Below are 22511 nucleotides of genomic sequence, written 5' to 3'. Positions count from 1 at the left end.
AATACCTCTCTCATCCTTGGTTAACATACACACAACCTAGAACAAAAAGAAAAGAAAACTCTATTGTAATTGTGTGAAACTCCTCTCAAAGTTCTAAGTGTTAGAATAGGTTGAGAGAGGAGTAAGTGAGAGTGTAAGGGTTATCTTCTAAACCCGGTAAAAGAAAAATTGAGTTGTAAAAGGTTGTTGGTCTTCGCTTATTGAAGAAAGATCGATAGTGGATGCCGGTGGCCTCGACGGAAGATGAATCGGTGGAGTGAATGTAGGTCACGACGACCGAACCACTATAAAAATCTGGTTTGCCTTTACTTTGAGCAATTTACTTTAAACAGCAAACTGCCTTCTCATTACTTGCTATGCTCTTCCGTACGCTTTCAATCTAAGCATATTTTCGGAATCGATTTTCAACATACGAAGATTTTTCAGAAACATAATTTTTACCGTTGCACTAATTCTCCCCCCTTTCTTAGTGCCGACTTTTTCCTAACATAATATTGTGTAAAACTCCTCTCAAAGTTCTAAGTGTTTGAATAGTTTGAGAGAGGAGTGAGTGGGGGTGTAAGGGTTATCTCCTAAACCCGGTAAAAGGCGAAAGAGCTGTAAGAAAGAGATTGATCTTGCCTATAAAGGAAGATCGATAGTGGATGCCGGTGGCCTCGACGGAAGAGGAATCTGTGGAGTGGATGTAGGTCACGATGATCGAACCACTATAAAATTGGCGTGTTCTTCTCTAGTTTGCATTTCTATATTTGAGCAATTTACTTTATTGTAAACCTCTTAACTTGCTTTACATCCACTATGCATTATCCGTACGCTTTCAAGCTATCTTTACGAAAATGCTTTCAGGTTAACCTCTCTCCGAAATGGTTTTTGTCGAAATCAGTTTTTATCGTACGAAGGTTTTTTAAACCGATGTAATTTTACCGCTGCACTAATTCACCCCCCCTCTTAGTGCTGACTCTTTTCCTGAAAATTGGTATCAGAGCCTCATTTTTTATATTTGGTTTAACACCCAAATAAAAATGGTTATTTTCGACTTTTAAGAGGGTTTCTCTCTCATTTGTCCTCCCTTGTTCAATAGGACGGACTACACATATTGAAAAACTCAAATGAGAGTTTTCTTATTTTCCTTGGATTGAAATTTATGAAATATTATTATAAACGATTTTTGAAGGTCTTCTCTTCCAATGAACCAATGGAATAATTTGGAGAAGAAGACTTTTTCTTTAAATGCAAAGGCTATGAATGTCCTATTTTGCGCCTTAGATAAAACTGAGTTTAATCGGGTTTCTACTTGTGAAATAACTTTCAAAATATGGCACACTCTCGAAATCACACACGAAGGCACGAGTAGAGTAAAAGATTCTAAAGTCAATCTTTTAATGCATGATTTTGAACTATTTCATACGAAACCAAGCGAAATCATTGGAGACATGTACACTCATTTTGCGGATGTCATCAATAGTTTAAAAGCACTTGGTAGAAGTTTTTCAGATTTTGAACTCGTTAACAAGATTTTACAATCGCTTTCTAAAAATTGGGATTCGAAAATAACGACAATACAAGAATCAAAGAACTTGAACTATTTTTCAATTGAAGAACTTATAGGGTCTTTGATGACTTATGAAATAATGTATAATTCACGTAAAGAACTTGACAACTACTTTCCAAAGAACAGGAAGGATTTCGGACTTAGAACAATTGAAGACCACTCGAGCATAAGCTCAAGTGATGGTGAACTTGAACTCCTCACTATGAAATTTAGAAAGTTCATGAAACAAAAATTGAAGAATAAAAATAAACTTAAAAAGAACGCAACTACTTGCTATGAACGCAAGAAGAATGAAACTCTTTGGGATGAATCAACAAAGGCAAGGTGACAAACTATGCCTTAACGGCTTTCGACAATGAGGTAATCAAAATGACCTTAGTTTACTTTGAAATTACATGATGCTATTAATGAGTTATTTTTAATTTAGTTTAATTATTTTTCTTGAAAATTGCATGTTTAATAATATAATAAAAATGCTAAAAAATTAGGATCATGCTTATCATTCTAGTAATTTTGAAAATGATAATAAAAATTACATGTTTTATGATAAATGAACAAAAATGTTAGACTTAAATCTGATAAACATATATATGTTTCTCAAGAAGAAATAATGTGTATCATGTTGATTTCCATATTGTTTCTCGATTTTGATTGAAGATGCTTCATGTTTAATGAAATAATGCTTAATGATTTAATGATGCATAATGATGTAATGATGTAATGGAAATGTTAAAAAGTCTTGGTATTATGCTTGACGATTTTATAATTATGCATGGTGATTTGAAGTAATAATGATTTTTGGGTTTATTGAGCTTGATGATTTCTATGATTTTCATGTTATTTTTTGATTATAAATAATAAAGCTTGGCCTTTGTATGAAAGACTTGAACATGAAATCAATCACAAAATTTGGAACTAAATGAACTTGAGCTATTTTTAGAATATCTATGGTGCTTTCATTAAATGACCCGAAAAGTGATTTTGATGATCATTTTGGATTTGACAATTTGTTTTCATATTTAACCAAACACTTAATTTATTTATGTTTATGACATGAGATGTATTTTATATGAATCATTTTATTCTCATATGATTTTATCGTCTAAAGAAGAAAATTATCATAATGAATCTATGAATCTCTTGGACTATGTAAAAGATTTTGATGATTTTACATAATGATTTTGGATTTCTTTTCATATGATTCATTTTAATAATAAGATAATATATCCAATCGAATCATTTTTTGAAATTTATAACTTGAGATTTCTTATGCACGAATCAAGATCTCTTATGTTTCTTTTATCCATTTATAAAAAGAAGAGATTTGATGAAATAAATCGTCTTGTGGCATTCATGATTTGATATTATTATCTTTCATGACATGATGTGTAAATTCCTTTGTATTTGTGGTTATAAACCTTATGTTATAAGTAGAGTATTGATGTAAAAATTGTATTCTTCCACTCTACTTCTTCCTTGAGTACGATAAAGGGGAGAAAGAAAATTGCTAGTTTGAATGTTAAATTTAGCCAAATTGCAAAAGATGCATAAACTCTCCTTATACATTCTTTTTCGGATCATGATCTTGATTTCTCAAATTTTAAACTTGAATCTTATTTTTGAATTAAGATTTTTTTTCCTATCATGCTTTCTTGTCAAAAATGATATATGATCTTTTGACATTCATTTTTGTTGTTTACCTTTGTCATGCTTTGAAAATTGTTGTAAAGGGAAAAGAATTACAACATTGTATTCTTCCCTTCTTTTTGACATTGACAAAGGGGTTGAAATATCGCTTTAGCTCATCTTGCAAAATTTAGAAATGTGCACTTTGCAAAGGAAACAAAATTGCTAGCTCAAACATTGCAAAGGAAGCAAAAATTTGCTAGCTTGCAAATTGCATGGAGAAAGAAGTGCTATCTTGCTTATCTCAAGAAGTAAAACATGCTAATTTGCACATCTAGCAAAATTTACAAATTTGTATATTTCAAGAAGCAAGAGTTGCCTTCTTGAACACCTCATTTTTGCTAGCTTGTATGTTGTAGAACATGCTATTTTACTACCTTGCATATCTAAAACTTGATAGCTTGCATGTTTTAATATGATGTAGCACTTGCTAAATTTGCTAGCTTGTTTGATGATAAAACTTGAAATTTTGTTTATTTATACAATGATTTGAACTTGTATGTCCAAACACTTGAAAGTTATATTTCTCCTTTTTGTTAATGACAAAAGGGGAGAAGTATGATCATGTTATGCATGATAACATATTGGAAATATTCATGATAAAATTTGTACTGACTTGAATTCAAGATTCTATCAATATGACATATTGATAGGGGGAGTTTGTTTTAACTCCGTCATCAATTAGTTGTCATCATAAAAAATGGGTAGATTGTTGAATCTCGTATTTTGATGATAAAACCAATTAATAAGTGTCTATGATTTGATATGTGTTTTTAGTGATGTAGGATGCTTCAATCAAGATAAGACAATTAAAGCAGAAATAATCATATTGGGCTAGTGGAATATGTAAGAAGATTGGATGTCTAGCCAGAGGATCAGTCGACGTATCGACATAAAACTTCGGACCATGGATTTGGGCATCGGGCCAAGAAGAGCGGATATTGAGCCAAGGATATCGGAGTTACGGAGTCAACTGGCTAGTTGGGTAATAGGCCGCAAGAGAGGACGATGTGCCGAAGAAGAGGACGAAGCGTCGATGGACCAATGACATGCTATACAACATGATTCAAGCTTAGTAATGATTGTCTAGATCAAAGTGTGTTTTTACATGTATAGGATTAACTACAATAGCAAGGCATAAAGCAAAACGAAGTCTCAGAGTCAAGAATGCAATTTCGTTGGGAGTTCGAGAGTTCGTCGGAAGTCCGGACGTTCGTCGGAAGTTCTGTAGGAACTAACCAAGAAGTTTTAGAGCTTGCTAGAGAAGCTCATCAGAACTCACCAAGAAGATCGTCGTGAAGTCTAGGAGCTTGTCGGGAGTCCGCTGGAATATTGCCGAGAGATCGTCGGAAGATCGCCGGAAGAAACTAGACTTACGGACTTGTTTAGCTTAGGAAATGTCTTGGAATTCGTAGTTGTAATTGGGATTAGATTTGGGCCAACCCTATTAGGGGCCAATTGAGCCCATATAAGGAATATGTTGGGCCCAATGAAAGGCCCAAACAATGACCCAAGAAGTGACACCGTTATGGCATAGTCTTCGAGACTATGTCAGGCGATGGTACCACTAGTCTGGGTGGTGGTACCACCCCTGACAGGGTGCCAGGCGGTGGTACCGCCAGTTTGGGCGGTGGTACCGCCTAGTGGCTCAATGCCAGGTAATGGTACCACCAGATTTGGTGATGGTATCGCCCAGTGTAGTGTTAGTGTCAAATTGACACTAGCAGTGGTACCGCCCAGTACAGGCGGTGGTACCGCCTAAACCTAGGAAACCCAGGATGAGATGTTTTTAGGCTCCAAGTTTGAATCAACTTGAGGCCTATAAATACCTCTCTCATCCCTGGTTAAACTACACAAGTATTGAGAGTAAAAAGGAAAGAAACTCTATTGTAATCTTATGTGAAACTCCTATCAAAGTTCTAAGTGTTAGAATAGTTTGAGAGAGGAGTGAGTGAGGGTGTAAGGGTTATCTTCTAAACTCGATAAAAGGAGAAAGAGCTGTAAGAAGGAGGTTGATCTTCGCCTATAAAGGAAGATCGATAGTGGATGCCGGTGGCCTCGACAGAAGAGGAATCGATGGAGTGGCTATAGATCATGACGACTGAACCACTATAAAATCAGCATGTTCTTCTCTGGTTTGTATTTTTATATTTTAGCAATTTATTTTACTGCAAAGCTCTTAACTTGCTTTACATCTACTATGCATCTTCCGTACGCTTTCAAGCTATCTTTACGAAAATGTTTTCAAGTTAACCTCTATCCGAAATGGTTTTCGTCGAAATCGATTTTTATCGTACGAAGGTTTTTTGAACCGACGTAATTTTATCGCTGCACTAATTCATATTGAATCTCGTATTTTGATGATGAAACTACTTGATATATGTTTATGATTTAATCTGCGTTTTGAGTGACGCAGGATGCTTCGATCAGGATGAGACAATTAAAGCAGGAACATCATGTTGTGCCGGAGGAACATGTCAGAAGATTGGACGTCGGGCCGGTGGATCGGTCGACGTATCGACAGAAGGCTTCGGGTCGTGGACTCGGGCATCGGGCCAAGAAGAGCGGGTATTGTGCCAAGGATATCGGAGTTGCGGAGTCAACTGGCCGATTGGGCAATAGGCTGCAGAAGAGGACGATGCGCCGAAGAATCGGACGAAGCGTCGAAAGACCAATGACATGCCGGACAACTTGGTTAATTGCTTAGAACTAATTGTCTCGATCGAAGTTTTTGTTTTGTTGTGCAGGATTAACTACGATGAAAGTTAGACAAGCAGCAGGTGTTGCGCCGGAGTCAAGATCATGATCACGTTGGGAGTTCTAGAGTTCGACGGAAGTTCGGACGGTCGTCGGAGGTTCAGTGAGAACAGATCCGAGAAGTCCAGAAGCTTGCCAAGCGAAGCTCGTCGGAACTCGCCAAGTGGATCGTCGCAAAGTCCAGGAGTTTGCCGGATGTCCGCAGAAGCATCACCGAGGGTTCATCGGATGATCGACGGAAGTTCGCCGGAAACTCGCCGGAAGAAGCGATTGACGTACCGAAGCAGAGCTGCAGAATTTGTCTTAGATTTAATCGTAGTTAGCACGGTGATTAAGTTAGAAATGGGAGGTGATCCCATTAGCTTAATCCTGGGGCAATTGGGCCCCTGAAGAACTCAAGTTGGGTCGAATGGTTCAACCCATTCGAACCCAAGTAGCTGTGGGAGGTGCAACCGCCCAGGCAGGGAGGTGCAACCGCCCAGGCTAAGTCTCCCAGCGAGAATGGGCGGTGCAACCGCTCCAGCCAGGAGGTGCAACCGCCCACGGCTCAGTCTCCAAGTGAGACTGGGCGGTGCAACCTCCTCTGTCAAGAGGTAGCACCGCCAGAGCTCAAGTTCCGAGCTCTGCTGAGAGGTGCAACCACCGAGCTCGGTCTTCGAGCTCTGGCAGAGTGATGCAACCTCCTTAGACAGGTGATGCATCGCCTGAGCTCAGTCTTCGAGCTCTGGCAGAAAGGTGCAACCACCCCTGACAGAGAGGTGCATCCGCCTGAGCTCAGTCTTCGAGCTCTGCCAGGCGGTGCCACCTCTCCAGTCAAGAGGTGCAACCGCCTGATCTCGGAATTCCGGGATTTGATGGTTTTGAGCTCGAATTTTGAACTGGGTTGGGGCCTATAAATACCCCACCCATTCAGCACTGAAAAGATACAGACCTACACCGAAATCTTGATCTTTTCTGTGATTCTAAGAGCTCAAAAGTGTTGTAAAGCCTTTAAGTCTCCTCCTTCTGTTCTTCAAGTTTTCAGTTGTAAAGTGAGGAGAGAAAGGTCTGTAAAGGTTGTCTCCTGAGCCTGTCAAAAGGAGAGAAATTGTAAAAGGGCAGTTTGGCCTTCGCCTATTGAAGGAAGGCCCCTAGTTGATGTCGGCAACCTCGTCGGTGGAGGAAGCCAAAAGTGGAGTAGGTCAAGGCTGACCGAACCACTCTAAATCTCTGGTTTGCGTTTATTTTCGAGCACTTTATCATTACTGCAAACCTCCTTCATTACTACTGCTCTCTGCGCTTTCACGAACAAGTTCTAAGTGCTGTTCTTCCGAATCTGCATTCAGACGTAAATTCGTATTTTCATACATTACAGTTTACGTTTACGTTTGATTCTGCAGAACTGTCTTCCGTGCTTTTACAAACGAGCTTCTTTGCAGTTTACACTTACATTTTGATCCTATTGATAACTGCAAACTGTCCTCTACAATTTTACGAACGAGTTTCAACATTTAGACGTAAAACTGCATTCAGACGTAAATCGGCTTTCCTCGCTCAATCATCAGATCTCAGTTCACGTTTACGTCTTGATTTCAACTGCATACTGCCTTCTGCGAGTATACAAACGAGTTTCAAAGTTTAGACGTAAATCTGCGTCTAGACGTAAAACTGCGTTTAGACGTAAATCTGCGTTTAGACGTAAATCTGAGTTTAGACGTAAATCTGCGTTTAGACGTAAAACTGCGTTTAGACGTAAATCTGCGTTTAGACGTAAATCTGCGTTTAGACGTAAAACTGCGTTTAGACGTAAATCTGAGTTTAGACGAAAACTGCGCTTAGACGCAAAACTGCGCTTAGACGCAATCTGCGCTTAGACGCAAACTGCACTTAGATACAAACTGAGAATTTGCTTTTGCACCATAATAGTTTTTGAACGAACGCAGCTTTTGGTTTTTAATCGCTGTAAGATTTCCGCTGCACTAATTCACCCCCCCCCTCTTAGTGCTCTCGATCCTAACAATTGGTATCAGAGCGGGGTATTTCTCATTTCGGATTTACACCCGAGAGAAATGACTTTTCAAGAGGGCTGTTCGGTCTTTCGTCTACCGTTCTTTAACGGATTGGACTACACTTATTGGAAAACTCGAATGAGAGTTTTCTTAATTTCTCTAAATCTGGATTTATGGAATATCATTGAAAACGGTTTTCAACTTCCCTCCAAACCGATGAACGAATGGTCGGTTTTGGAGAAGAAGAATTTTTCTTTAAACGCAAAGGCTATGAATGCCTTATTTTGCGCATTGGACAAAAATGAGTTCAATCGGATTTCTACGTGTGAAACGGCTTTCGATATTTGGCGCACTCTTGAAATCACGCACGAGGGAACTAGTAGAGTCAAAGACTCGAAAGTTAATATTTTACTGCTTGATTTCGAGCTTTTTCATATGAAACCAAGCGAAACCGTTGTTGACATGTACACCCGTTTTACGGATGTCGTCAATGGTTTAAAATCACTTGGTAAAAGCTTTTCGGATTTTGAACTCGTTAACAAAGTTTTGCGCTCACTTTCTAAAACTTGGGATTCAAAAGTAACTGCTATTCAAGAATCGAAAAACTTGAACCATTTTCCACTTGAAGAACTAATTGGTTCATTGATCACATATGAAATGACGTGCAATGCACGCGAAGAACTTGAGAACCACCTTCCAAAGAACAGGAAGGATTTGGGACATAGAACATTTGAAGACCACTCGAGCATAAGCTCAAGTGATGGTGAACTTAAACTACAAATGAAACGAAAATTAAAAAGCAAAAAGAATGGAACTACTTGCTTTAAACGCAAGAAGAAGAACAAAAATTGGGATGAATCGAGCTCATCTGAAGACGAGAAAGTCAACAAAAGCGAGGCGGCAAACTACGCCTTACTAGCTTACGACATTGAGGTAATTAAAATGCCTTTGGTTTATTTTGAAATTACTTGATGCTTTCATGATATATTTTCTTTTTTAGTTTAAAACTAATTTTCTTGAAAATTACATGTTTAAAAATAAAAATACAAAAATTATGATCATGCTGATAATTTCGAAAATAATATTGCATATTTTATGATAAACAAACAAAATGATTTTGATCATGGTTAAGAAGTAATAATGTATCATGTTTGATTAACATTGTTGAATGAAATCACGTTTGATTTAAAGTAATGCATAAAGATGTAATATGAAATGGTTATTAACAATTTTATGCATGTGATTTTAAGTTATCCATGATCATGAGCTTGTTTGATCTTCTTGACTTAATTTCAAGATCTATAGCAAAAATCATGTTTGAATATATGAAAGTGTTAATTTCATTTTCGGAGTCAGTTAACAATTGGTATCCTAACAATCGGATTTTCTCATACACTTATGAAAAATATTTTTCTAAAATGGATTTGATGAAATGATTCATGCTTATAAACTCCATCTTGAAATATGAATGATAGTGTTTTTGCTTGCAAAGATTTGTTTCACATTCATATCTCCTATGATTCGTGTGCAGAAAAAGAATTTATAAATCATAACACAATGTGATTTCTTATGCAAAAATAAAGTGCTTTTGTGATTCTTTGCTAAAGAGAATAATTATTAAAATCATGATCTTGATAACATGAAGCTCTTTATAAATCAAGATCGTTCATTATGCTCCCTACATTTATCAAAAAGGAGTTCTTCAAATGAAATGCAATTCAATGAAGTGTCATATTGATATCTTGAAACTTGGAATATTTTAAAATGTGATCTTGATAAGAATGTTTCAAGTTGCTCTTTGTACTATATCTTTTCGAATGAATCATGAGCCTTGATATCATATATTTCATAATACAAGATTTCTTTATGTCTTGAACTTTAATGCTTATCTTAATTTGGCATATAAAGACTAAGGCATGCTTAGATGAAAAAGAATCTCTTAAAAAATGCTTTTCCCATCTGATCGAGATTAATGATTTCATGATATTTTGTGAATCTCGAAATTAATTTTAATGACTTGATTATGAATTTCAAGTTAATGATTTGATTTGAATAAGTTTTATCTAAATCATAATCTTTATCTTGCAAAATTGAAGTCACAAATAATATCTTGTGGTATTCATGAATTGATACTCACAATATGAAAGCATTGATATTCATGACTTGAATTGGATTGAAACATTGTATGCTTAAATTAATCGTTCTCCTATGTTTCAAAAATTCCTTAAATGCCTTGAAATGATTGAAATATTTAACACTTTTATGCTCTACCCCCTACTTTCTTCTTGTTTTCAATGATAAAATGGGGAGAAGTTTTGATCATGCATGGTAGGATATAATTTGACAAAATTGATACCATCATGATATGAAACATTAATGTAATTATGAATGGTGATATGATATCATGCATCTAATACTTCAACTTATGATAATGATGCATGCAATGATAAAATATTCATGATGAAAAATTGTCTTGACATTCATAACTTGATTATTCATCATTTGTCATGATTTTGAAATCGTTCTAAAAGGAAAAGAGAACTACAAAACTGTATTCTCTCTTTCTTTTTTACAATGACAAAGGGGGAGATAGTTAGCTTGTACAAGTCAAGAAGATGCAAAAACTTGATTGCTAGCTTACCTATTTTAAGAAGCAAAGATTGCTAACTTGCTTATTTCAAGAAGAAAAATTGTCTTCTTGAACATCACTATCTTGAATATCTCAAGAAGCAAAACTTTCAATTTGCACATTGCAATAGGAAGCAAGAATCATGAGCTTACACAAGAAATTTATCTTGCATTTGCTTTCGAAATTTTTGCTAGCTTATATATTGTGAAACTTGTATATCATAAAAATTGCTAGCTTGTTGGTCTAAAGAGAAGCAAAAAGTTGCTATCTCAAAAGAAACAAATGTGCTATCTTGCCTATCTCAAGAGGCAAAAATGCTAACTTGCGCATCTAGCAAAGTGAGCAAAATTTTCAAGAAGCAAGAGTTGCCTTCTTGAACATCTCTAATTTGCTAGCTTGCATGATATAGAACTTGCTATCTTGAACATTACCAAAAGTGCTATCTTATATGTTATAAAACTTGAATATCTAAAACTTGATAGCATGAATGTCCTAAGCATGATATAACACTTGCTAAATCTTCTAGCTCCAAGATTGCATGATGATAAAACTTGATACTATGTTTTTCATGCAATGAGTTGAACCAATAACACACACACTTGATTGTAGTACTTCTCCTTTTTGTTGATGACAAAGGGGGAGAAGTATGTTGATGACATGACATGTGATGCATAAGTTTATGCATAAGTTCATGTTGACGTGTTGCAAGTATTCATGATGAATATTGCAATGACTTGAATTCAGTTTGAATTCAAGGTTCTATCAATTTGGCATATTGATAGGGGGAGTTTGTTTAAACTCCGGGAGTTAAGCTTAACTCCGTCATCAAGTGGTTGTCATCATCAAAAAGGGGGAGATTGTTGAATCTCGTATTTTGATGATGAAACTACTTGATATATGTTTATGATTTAATCTGCGTTTTGAGTGACGCAGGATGCTTCGATCAGGATGAGACAATTAAAGCAGGAACATCATGTTGTGCCGGAGGAACATGTCAGAAGATTGGACGTCGGGCCGGTGGATCGGTCGACGTATCGACAGAAGGCTTCGGGTCGTGGACTCGGGCATCGGGCCAAGAAGAGCGGGTATTGTGCCAAGGATATCGGAGTTGCGGAGTCAACTGGCCGATTGGGCAATAGGCTGCAGAAGAGGACGATGCGCCGAAGAATCGGACGAAGCGTCGAAAGACCAATGACATGCCGGACAACTTGGTTAATTGCTTAGAACTAATTGTCTCGATCGAAGTTTTTGTTTTGTTGTGCAGGATTAACTACGATGAAAGTTAGACAAGCAGCAGGTGTTGCGCCGGAGTCAAGATCATGATCACGTTGGGAGTTCTAGAGTTCGACGGAAGTTCGGACGGTCGTCGGAGGTTCAGTGAGAACAGATCCGAGAAGTCCAGAAGCTTGCCAAGCGAAGCTCGTCGGAACTCGCCAAGTGGATCGTCGCAAAGTCCAGGAGTTTGCCGGATGTCCGCAGAAGCATCACCGAGGGTTCATCGGATGATCGACGGAAGTTCGCCGGAAACTCGCCGGAAGAAGCGATTGACGTACCGAAGCAGAGCTGCAGAATTTGTCTTAGATTTAATCGTAGTTAGCACGGTGATTAAGTTAGAAATGGGAGGTGATCCCATTAGCTTAATCCTGGGGCAATTGGGCCCCTGAAGAACTCAAGTTGGGTCGAATGGTTCAACCCATTCGAACCCAAGTAGCTGTGGGAGGTGCAACCGCCCAGGCAGGGAGGTGCAACCGCCCAGGCTAAGTCTCCCAGCGAGAATGGGCGGTGCAACCGCTCCAGCCAGGAGGTGCAACCGCCCACGGCTCAGTCTCCAAGTGAGACTGGGCGGTGCAACCTCCTCTGTCAAGAGGTAGCACCGCCAGAGCTCAAGTTCCGAGCTCTGCCGAGAGGTGCAACCACCGAGCTCGGTCTTCGAGCTCTGGCAGAGTGATGCAACCTCCTTAGACAGGTGATGCATCGCCTGAGCTCAGTCTTCGAGCTCTGGCAGAAAGGTGCAACCACCCCTGACAGAGAGGTGCATCCGCCTGAGCTCAGTCTTCGAGCTCTGCCAGGCGGTGCCACCTCTCCAGTCAAGAGGTGCAACCGCCTGATCCCGGAATTCCGGGATTTGATGGTTTTGAGCTCGAATTTTGAACTGGGTTGGGGCCTATAAATACCCCACCCATTCAGCACTGAAAAGATACAGACCTACACCGAAATCTTGATCTTTTCTGTGATTCTAAGAGCTCAAAAGTGTTGTAAAGCCTTTAAGTCTCCTCCTTCTGTTCTTCAAGTTTTCAGTTGTAAAGTGAGGAGAGAAAGGTCTGTAAAGGTTGTCTCCTGAGCCTGTCAAAAGGAGAGAAATTGTAAAAGGGCAGTTTGGCCTTCGCCTATTGAAGGAAGGCCCCTAGTTGACGTCGGCAACCTCGTCGGTGGAGGAAGCCAAAAGTGGAGTAGGTCAAGGCTGACCGAACCACTCTAAATCTCTGGTTTGCATTTATTTTCGAGCACTTTATCATTACTGCAAACCTCCTTCATTACTACTGCTCTCTGCTCTTTCACGAACAAGTTCTAAGTGCTGTTCTTCCGAATCTGCATTCAGACGTAAATTCGTATTTTCATACATTACAGTTTACGTTTACGTTTGATTCTGCAAAACTGTCTTCCGTGCTTTTACAAACGAGCTTCTTTGCAGTTTACACTTACATTTTGATCCTATTGATAACTGCAAACTGTCCTCTACAATTTTACGAACGAGTTTCAACATTTAGACGTAAAACTGCATTCAGACGTAAATCGGCTTTCCTCGCTCAATCATCAGATCTCAGTTCACGTTTACGTCTTGATTTCAACTGCATACTGCCTTCTGCGAGTATACAAACGAGTTTCAAAGTTTAGACGTAAATCTGCGTCTAGACGTAAAACTGCGTTTAGACGTAAATCTGCGTTTAGACGTAAATCTGAGTTTAGACGTAAATCTGCGTTTAGACGTAAAACTGCGTTTAGACGTAAATCTGCGTTTAGACGTAAATCTGCGTTTAGACGTAAATCTGAGTTTAGACGAAAACTGCGCTTAGACGCAAAACTGCGCTTAGACGCAATCTGCGCTTAGACGCAAACTGCACTTAGATACAAACTGAGAATTTGCTTTTGCACCATAATAGTTTTTGAACGAACGCAGCTTTTGGTTTTTAATCGCTGTAAGATTTCCGCTGCACTAATTCACCCTCTTAGTGCTCTCGATCCTAACAATTCAACCCCCCCTCATAGTGCTGACTCTTTTCCTGACACCAAGCACATGCACATATCATCCAAACTGATTTTCTTTCACTTTATCTTTTATCAAAGTGATATCTAGTTGCTTGCTAACGTAGAATGTAAAGAAAATTAAGAAAATACTATATAGCAAACTGACCTTATAAGAGAGGACGAGAGAAATCAATTCCTTATAGTAGAGAATACCTTTACAATGCTTGAAAGATATTACTTCTTGATGATTTCATAGGTTTATAGGAAGCATTTATTTATACTAGTTCTATGTCTTGAAAATTAGTTAACTAGCAATGTAGGATAAATTTTGGTCTTGGAAACTAATTAACCCGCAATGTGGGATAAAAAAATATAAAAATGATAAATTGACAACTTTAGGCTATTTGAAAATAGTCTTCTTCTACTTATCTCATATTAATCCCTTCCACTTGAGAAAAAACTCGCCTTTGAGTTTATATCCGGATACAATGGATTCTTATTTGGAAAGTAATCATATAATTATGCAACATTGAAGGTCTTTGAGATCTCCCAATCACCTAGTAAATTAATCATATAGGCATTATTATTGATTTTATTTAAGACCTTGTAGGGATCATATTTTTTTGACTTCAATTTATTACAAGTGTTTATGAAAAATATCTCTTTTTGCAAGTATACCATAATTGTATCTCTTTCCTTGAATACCTTCTTTCTCCTATGTTTATCGGTTGCTTCCTTGTACCTAGCATTAGGAGCTTCCAACTTCGTCTTCACTTCAACTTAGATTGATTGTACTTGCTTAGCTATGTTGTTAGTTGCTACACTCATTCCATGAGTCTTTAGTAGGTGAACTAAATCCAAAACATGCTTCGATACTTTCTTATAAACAACAAAGGATGGTGATGCTCTTATAAAACTATCAATTACGTAATTATAGACAAATTCAGCTTGTGCAAGTATGAAATCTCATTGTATTGGTTTGTCACAAAAAATACAACGAATTAAGTTTCCAAGAATTTTATTAGTTACCTTAGTCTAACCATCAATTTGTGTGTGAGCTGTGCTGCTAAACTTTAAACTTACCTCAAATCTTTTTCACAAGGTCAGCCAAAAATGAGATAGAAATTTAAAATCTCTATAAGAAGTGATTGATTTTGACACCCCATATAGGCACATGACTTCTTGAAAGAATAGCTTGACAATATGTATCGTATCTAAAGTCTTTAGACACGATATAAAATGAGCCATCTTGGAGAACCGAACCATAACCACAAACACATAATCAACTCCCCTTTGAGTTCTTCATAATCCCAATACAAAATCCATGGATAAATCCTCTCAAATGTATTTTAGAACTGGTAGTGGCATATATAAACTAGTGTTTTATGATTGTCCTTTTGTAGTTTGACAAGTCAAACATTTTCTTACAAAATTGCCAACATCCCTTTTTAATTGTGGCCACAAGTAACTCTTCTTGACGCTTGCTATTGTTTTGTCTCACCCAAAATATCCATTGAGTCCTCCTCCATATAAATCTCGAATTGTAATCAAATCAAATATTTAAGTTAGGAATTGATTTTATTTCCTTACTTGTTATTATAATTTAAGGAAATCTTAATCTACTTCCTTGTTTGTTGATATGAATTAAAGAAATAACTATTAAGTATTCTAAATATGATAATATCATATTTGTTAGTATATTAAATGAAAATAATTTATATTAAACAAATACAAAAATTAAAATAAATTTCCCTTAATAGAGGCTCACCTTCTCCTATTTAACGGGGAGGGATCTCTCTCATTCGTTCCTCACCTAGTCGAGCCTGGCAGCGGGAGGAACGAGGAGTTACACCCTGTTGACAAGAGAACTAGGAGTTACACCCTATTGACAAGAGGTAGGTTTCCTACCTTTCTTAAAAGTTTTAGCTTTTATTTTGATTCTTTAAATGTTGAAAGTTTTATAGTTTGAAAAATGTGTATCAATTCTTTAAATGTCAAATTTTTTGTATTAAAATAATCAGTTAAAGTTTTCATAATATTATTTAACCCATGATTAAGGTTTTTATTATAGAATTAAATATGTTAAAAATGTATATGTTTCATATGATATATTTTTTGTATTACAGTTTATCTTTAATCTTATCTGGAATAAAATCTTGTTAGACTAGAATATGTTATCTAAAATCCCTTTTTGATATTCTTTGATCTGAAATTTAAAATATATTATTCTGAATGATTTAAAATATGGCTAGAATATGTCGAAATTTTATATGTTGAAAACATGATTTTTATTTGAATTTAGAAAGCTATTTCCTTGTATTAAAACTTATCTCCTAGTCCATCTTTTAATGTCTTATGATTTCTAGTCAAATTGAGAATGTTATTTCTTTGTATTAAAGCTTTTCTCCTCATCTATCTTTTAATACATTATTATGTTTTTATTTATGTTGTTAATGGGTATATGCTATGACTAGTCCATGGGCCAGGACTGGGCCAGTTTTATGTAATGCATGCTCAATCATGTATAATGCACATGACTAGTAGATGGACTGGCTGAATCTAGCCCAATATTATTGTTGAACTTGAGCCCAAATATTGATTGAACTAAACTAAACTTGATTAGTCTAGATCAATTCAGGGTGATTCTGAATTGATTGACTTATTCAAGTTAGTTTAACCTAAATTGAACATAATCTAGCCTACATTTTACTAGTCTAGGGTGGTTCCAGACCAGTTAAATAAGGATTAGAGATCAGTTCAGTTAGGCTCTAGTAAATCGAGTTCAATTGAATCGATTAAACTAGAGTTCAAGTCAATTGAGGGCTAATTTATATTATTTGATATTGATGATATTTGAAAGAGATGTTTTAAATATGTTATTTCATCCCGAAATGGACATGACCAGTGTGAGATTATATTATTTTCCTACCGAGAGCAGGTAGGGCGATTCCCTTCGGGGATTAGCGGGCCGTCAGATGTGGCGTTTGGACAGTTCCTCCATCCGCTATTGGGAGGAACGTGTCCCCACTTTGGCGGGTGTGGGACACCACTCCATCCGCTATTGGGAGTGTGATATGAGTTTGCCTCCATCCGCTGTTGAGAACACAAACTCATCCCGTAGGATAAAGCCTCTCCATCTGCTGTTGGGGGAGTGCTCCTTCGGGTACTTGATATACGCCAATGGGATGATTGATTGAATTTGATCATGTATACATTTTGAGTTGACTTTTGGGGTTCCTACTTAGTGTTGCTGAATTTTCTTTGTTTTTGATTTTCAGAGCAGTCTCCCTCTAATACTAAATCGGATTTCAGTGGATAGCGGACCTTCCTCTACCGCTAGGTAGAGCCACTTGGATGATTCTTGAAGTTAACATCACTATGCTTATTTTTCTATTTATGATTCGATGAATAAATGTATTGTAATAAATGAATTGTAATAAACATTTATGAATGATGAATAAAGTGATGTTTATTTATTTAGCCTGTGTGGAAAAAAAAAAAAAATCAGGATGTGATATCTTTTATGGTATCAGAGCATGGTCTAGGGCCTGTAGGTGTATTAGCTCCCTTGATTGACTCTAACCGATGATTGTCTTTAACATATTATAGGAGTAATGGAGCCAATTCCAGAGATTAGTGGTCCTGTCACTCGGGGTGCTCTTGGTCGCAATGCTATTGGTCTACGCACTCGGAGAGGTGTTCAAACAAATAATAACTTGGAAGCTCCACACATCGTAGAGCAAACCCAGTCCTCCCGTACACCTGTCACTAATTATGGGCCAGCTTCTCCGACTTCGCAAAATGCCCCTCATGCCCCAACACCCGTCAATACTCAAGGTGACGTACACGGAGTCCTCAATGCTATTAGAGGATACTTTGAGCGTCAGGAGGAACGAGATGAAATTCCATGGGGTAGGAATAATACTTTAGATCACTTTAAGAGATTGGGACCACCAATTTTTGAGGGCAAGCCATACCCAATCTTTGCTGAACGTTGGATTCGTCAAGTGGAAAAGACATTCGAAGCTATCGAATGTAGGGAAAATCAGAAAGTGCCTTTCGCTTCTTTCATTTTGGAAGGGAAGGTAGACACTTGGTGGACCTCAAAAAGGAAGATGTTAGAGGCAGGAGGTAATGTGATAACTTGGGAGCAGTTTAAAGATGCATTTTATGAGCAGTTCTTTCCTGATTCAGTTTGCTTTGAGAAACAACAAGAGTTCCTTAGCATCCACCAAGGAAATAGAACTGTAATGGAATATGATCATCATTTCACTGAGTTGGCTCAGTTCTCTCCACATATTGCTTATAATGAAAGTCAAAGAGCTCGTTATTTTGAGAGAGGACTTCGATCATCAATTAGAAAGTCTGTTGCAGTACTGATTTTACCAACATATGCTGAAGTGTTAAATCGAGCTTTGATGGTAGAGAAATTGGATAATGAATTACAACAAGCAAAGGATCGAAAGCAACCTTTTAGTGCTACACTATTTACGTATGGGAGATCACATTTTGGACCCTCAAATAAAGGAAAAGGTAAACAGTTTGGGCATCAACAAGCAAGAGCTCCTAGCAATCAAGTTGTTATAAGATGTTATTTCTATGGGAAGACATATCATGTTTCCACCTCATGCCCAATGGGACAACATGTATGTTTTTATTGTCAACAACCGGGGCACATGTCAAAGGATTGCCCACGGAAGCAACATCAACGCCGAGCTCCACCCCAAACAGCTAGACAACAACAGTTACGACCCAGAGAGGAAGGATAGGCAAGAATCTACGCACTGACTCATCAAGATGCTGAAGCCTCGGGTTCTACACAATCTTTTATATCACCCTATTTTGCTATGAAATTGCATAAAAAATGTGAGACAATGAATAATGCATTAATGGTAGTAACACCAGTTGGAAACTCTTTGATAGTTGATCAGATATATAAAAACTATGTTATTACTATTGAAAGTCACGATTTGCTAGTCGATCTTATTCTACTCGAATTTCAAGATTTCGATGCTATCTTGGGTATGGACTGGCTTTCAGCATACCATGCAAGTGTCGATTGTTTTCGGAAGACTGTTACTTTCTCACCTCTAGATCAACCACCTTTCAAGTTCATTGGGATTCAAGAAAAGTTTCCTTCTATTATTTCAGCCTTGAGTGCTACCCAACTATTACTGAAAGGATGTCAGGGATACTTGACCTTCATTTCTGGAGAAGAATCTAAGAAGCCAGTATTAAAGGACATCCCTATTGTGCGGGATTTTCTAGATGTTTTTCCTAAAGATCTACTTGCACTGCCACCAAATAGACAGATTGAATTTACAATTGATCTTCTACCTGGTATTACACCTATTTCTAAACCTCCATATAGAATGGCACCAATTGAGTTGGAGTTAAAGAAACAGATCCAAGAGCTTTTGGACAAGGGTTTTATTCGACCCAGTGTATCACCTTGGGGTGCCCCTATCCTATTTGTGAAGAAGAAAGATGGATCTATGCGACTATGCATTTATTATAGACAGCTCAACCAAGTGACCATAAAGAATAAATATCATCTTCCCCGAATAAATGACCTGTTTGATCAACTTCAAGGTACTCAGGTATACTCAAAGATTGATTTGAGATCCGGGTATCATCAACTAAAGATAAGGGAAGGAGACATATAGAAAATTGCCTTTAGAACAAGATATGGTCATTATGAATTCTTAGTAATGCCTTTTGGACTCACAAATGCACCAACTGCCTTCATGTACCTCATAAATAGGGTGTTCCACCCTTATCTTGATAAATTTATAATTGTGTTCATTGATGATATTCTGATCTACTCCAAAAGCATAGTAGAGCATGAATACCATCTTAAGACAGTTCTGGAAGTCCTAAGGCAAGAGAAACTATATGCCAAGTTAAGCAAGTGCAACTTCTGGCTCAATGAAATTATGTTTCTCGGTCATGTAATTTCAAGCGCTGGCATATCTGTTGACCCTCATAAGATTGAAGCTATGATAAAATGGAAGCAGCCTTCTAATGTTTCAGAGATTAGAAGCTTCTTGGGTTTGGCTGGATACTATAGAAGATTTGTAGAAGGCTTTTCAAAAATAGCAGCACCATTGACCAAGTTGACACAAAAGAACATAAAATTCATGTGGGATGATAAATGTCAACAAAGTTTTCAAGAATTAAAGAAGAAATTAACCAGTGCTCCTATCTTGGTGATTCCTTCAGGGGGAGAAGGTTTTGTAGTGTATAGTGATGCCTCACTACAAGGGCTTGGTTGCGTTCTAATGCAAAACGAGAGGGTAGTTGCTTATGCATGGAGGCAATTAAAGCCTCATGAAATGAACTATCCTACTCATGACTTAGAGCTAGCATCTATCATTTTTGCACTGAAAATTTGGAGGCATTATCTCTATGGACAGACTTTCGAAATCTTCACAGATCATAAGAGTCTAAAAAATATTTTCACACAGAAAGATTTAAATATAAGACAAAGAAGGTGGTTGGACTTTCTAAAGGATTATGATTTTAATATCAACTACCATCCTGGGAAAGCTAATGTAGTTGCTGATGCCTTAAGCAGAAATACCTACAGTCTTGTAGCCTATATGAATATTCAAAGGAATTCTATGATGACGGAGTTAGCATACTTAAAACTTAAACTTTTATCGGAGACAAATAAAGGTTTTTTTGTGTGTTTGATGACACAATCATTTTTGGTGGAAAAAGTTAAAGAAGGTCAAAAGGAAGATACATATCTTCGAATGATAGTTAAGGAAATAGCTCAAGGATCTAGACCTGAATTCCTCCAAGCCGAAGATGGTTCTATTATATTCCACAATTGACTTTGTGTTCCCGAAAGCCATCCAGTAAAGATGCAATTATTAGAGGAAGCACATAGATCAAAATTTAATATCCATCCCGGGACTACTAAGATGTATGGAGATTTACACCAAAACTATTGGTGGCGTGGTATGAAGAGAGATATAGCAGAGTTTGTCTCTAAATGTCTGATATGTCAACAGGTGAAGATAGAACATCGAGTACCTGCGGGAAAGTTGCAAAGGTTTTCGATTCCTGAATGGAAGTGGGAGCAAGTCACTATGGATTTTGTGACAGGATTACCCAAGACTGTGAAAGGATACGACGGAATTTGGGTAATAGTAGACATACTTACTAAATCTGCTCACTTCCTTCCTATTAACAAGAAGTATTAATTGGATAAACTAGCAAGCTTATATATTAAGGAAATTATTCGATATCATGGGGTGCCAGTTAGCATTATCTCAGATAGAGATCCAAGATTCACCTCCAAATTTTGGGGAAGTCTACAAAAATCTTTGGGCACGCAGTTAAAGTTTAGTACAACCTTTCACCCCTAAACTGATGGTCAATCTGAAAGGACAATACAAACTCTTGAAGATCTCTTAAGAGCATGTGCTTTGGACTTTGGTGGGAGTTAGGATATGCACTTACATCTAATTGAGTTTTCTTATAATAATAGTTACCACTCTAGCATACAGATGACTCCATTTGAAGCTCTTTATGGAAGAAAGTGCAGATCACTTGTATATTGGGATGAAGTAGGAGAACGAAAGCTTTTGGGGCCTCAATTAATTCAAAAAGATGCTGATAATATTCGAATTATACGCCAAAGATTATTAACAGCTCAAAGTCGTCAGAAAAGTTATGCAGATCGAAGGCGAAGAGAACTAGAGTTCGAAGTTGGTGAGCACGTCTTCTTAAAGGTGTCGCCAACCAAGGGAGTTATGAGGTTTGGTCAAAGGGGAAAGTTAGCCCCAAGATTTATTGGCCCATTTGAGATCTTACAAAAGGTTGGGCCTATAGCATACAGATTGGCATTGCCCCCGGCTTTGGCTAGCATCCATGATGTATTCCACGTGTCAATGCTTTGAAGATATATCAGGGATCCATCACATGTCATATCTTACCAACCTCTACAACTACGAGATGATGCCACTTTTAGAGAATAACCAACCAGATCTTGGAAAGTAAAGAACATGTTCTAAGGAACAAAATTATACCTTTGGTAAAGATTTGTTGGCAACACCATTCAGACCAAGAAGCAACGTGGGAAAGAGAAGAAGATATGCGAGAGCAGTATCCTCATCTATTCTATTAAGGTAAGCTAAATTTGGGGACCAAATTTCCTATAGGAGGGGAGAAATGTAATCAAATCAAATATTTTAGTTAGGAATTGATTTTATTTCCTTACTTGTTATTATAATTTAAGGAAATCTTAATCTACTTCCTTGTTTGTTGATATGAATTAAGGAAATAACTATTAAGTATTCCAAATATGATGATATCATATTTGTTAGTATATTAAATTGAAATAATTTATATTAAATAAATATGAAAATTAAAATAAATTTCCCTTAATAGAGGCTCACATTCTCCTATTTAAAGGGGAGGGATCTCTCTCCTTCGTTCCTCACCTAGTCGAGCCTGGCAGCGGGAGGAACGAGGAGTTACACCCTGTTGACAAGAGAACGAGGAGTTACACCCTGTTGACAAGAGGTAGGTTTCCTACCTTTCTTAAAAGTTTTAGCTTTTATTTTGATTCTTTAAATGTTGAAAGTTTTATAGTTTGAAAAATGTGTATCAATTCTTTAAATGTCAAATTTTTTGTATTAAA

Source organism: Musa acuminata, chromosome BXJ3-5 (assembly GCF_036884655.1).
Source record: "Musa acuminata AAA Group cultivar baxijiao chromosome BXJ3-5, Cavendish_Baxijiao_AAA, whole genome shotgun sequence".
NCBI lineage: Eukaryota > Viridiplantae > Streptophyta > Magnoliopsida > Zingiberales > Musaceae > Musa > Musa acuminata.
The sequence above is the reverse complement of the archived record's forward strand: the minus strand, read 5'-3'. Positions refer to the sequence as shown.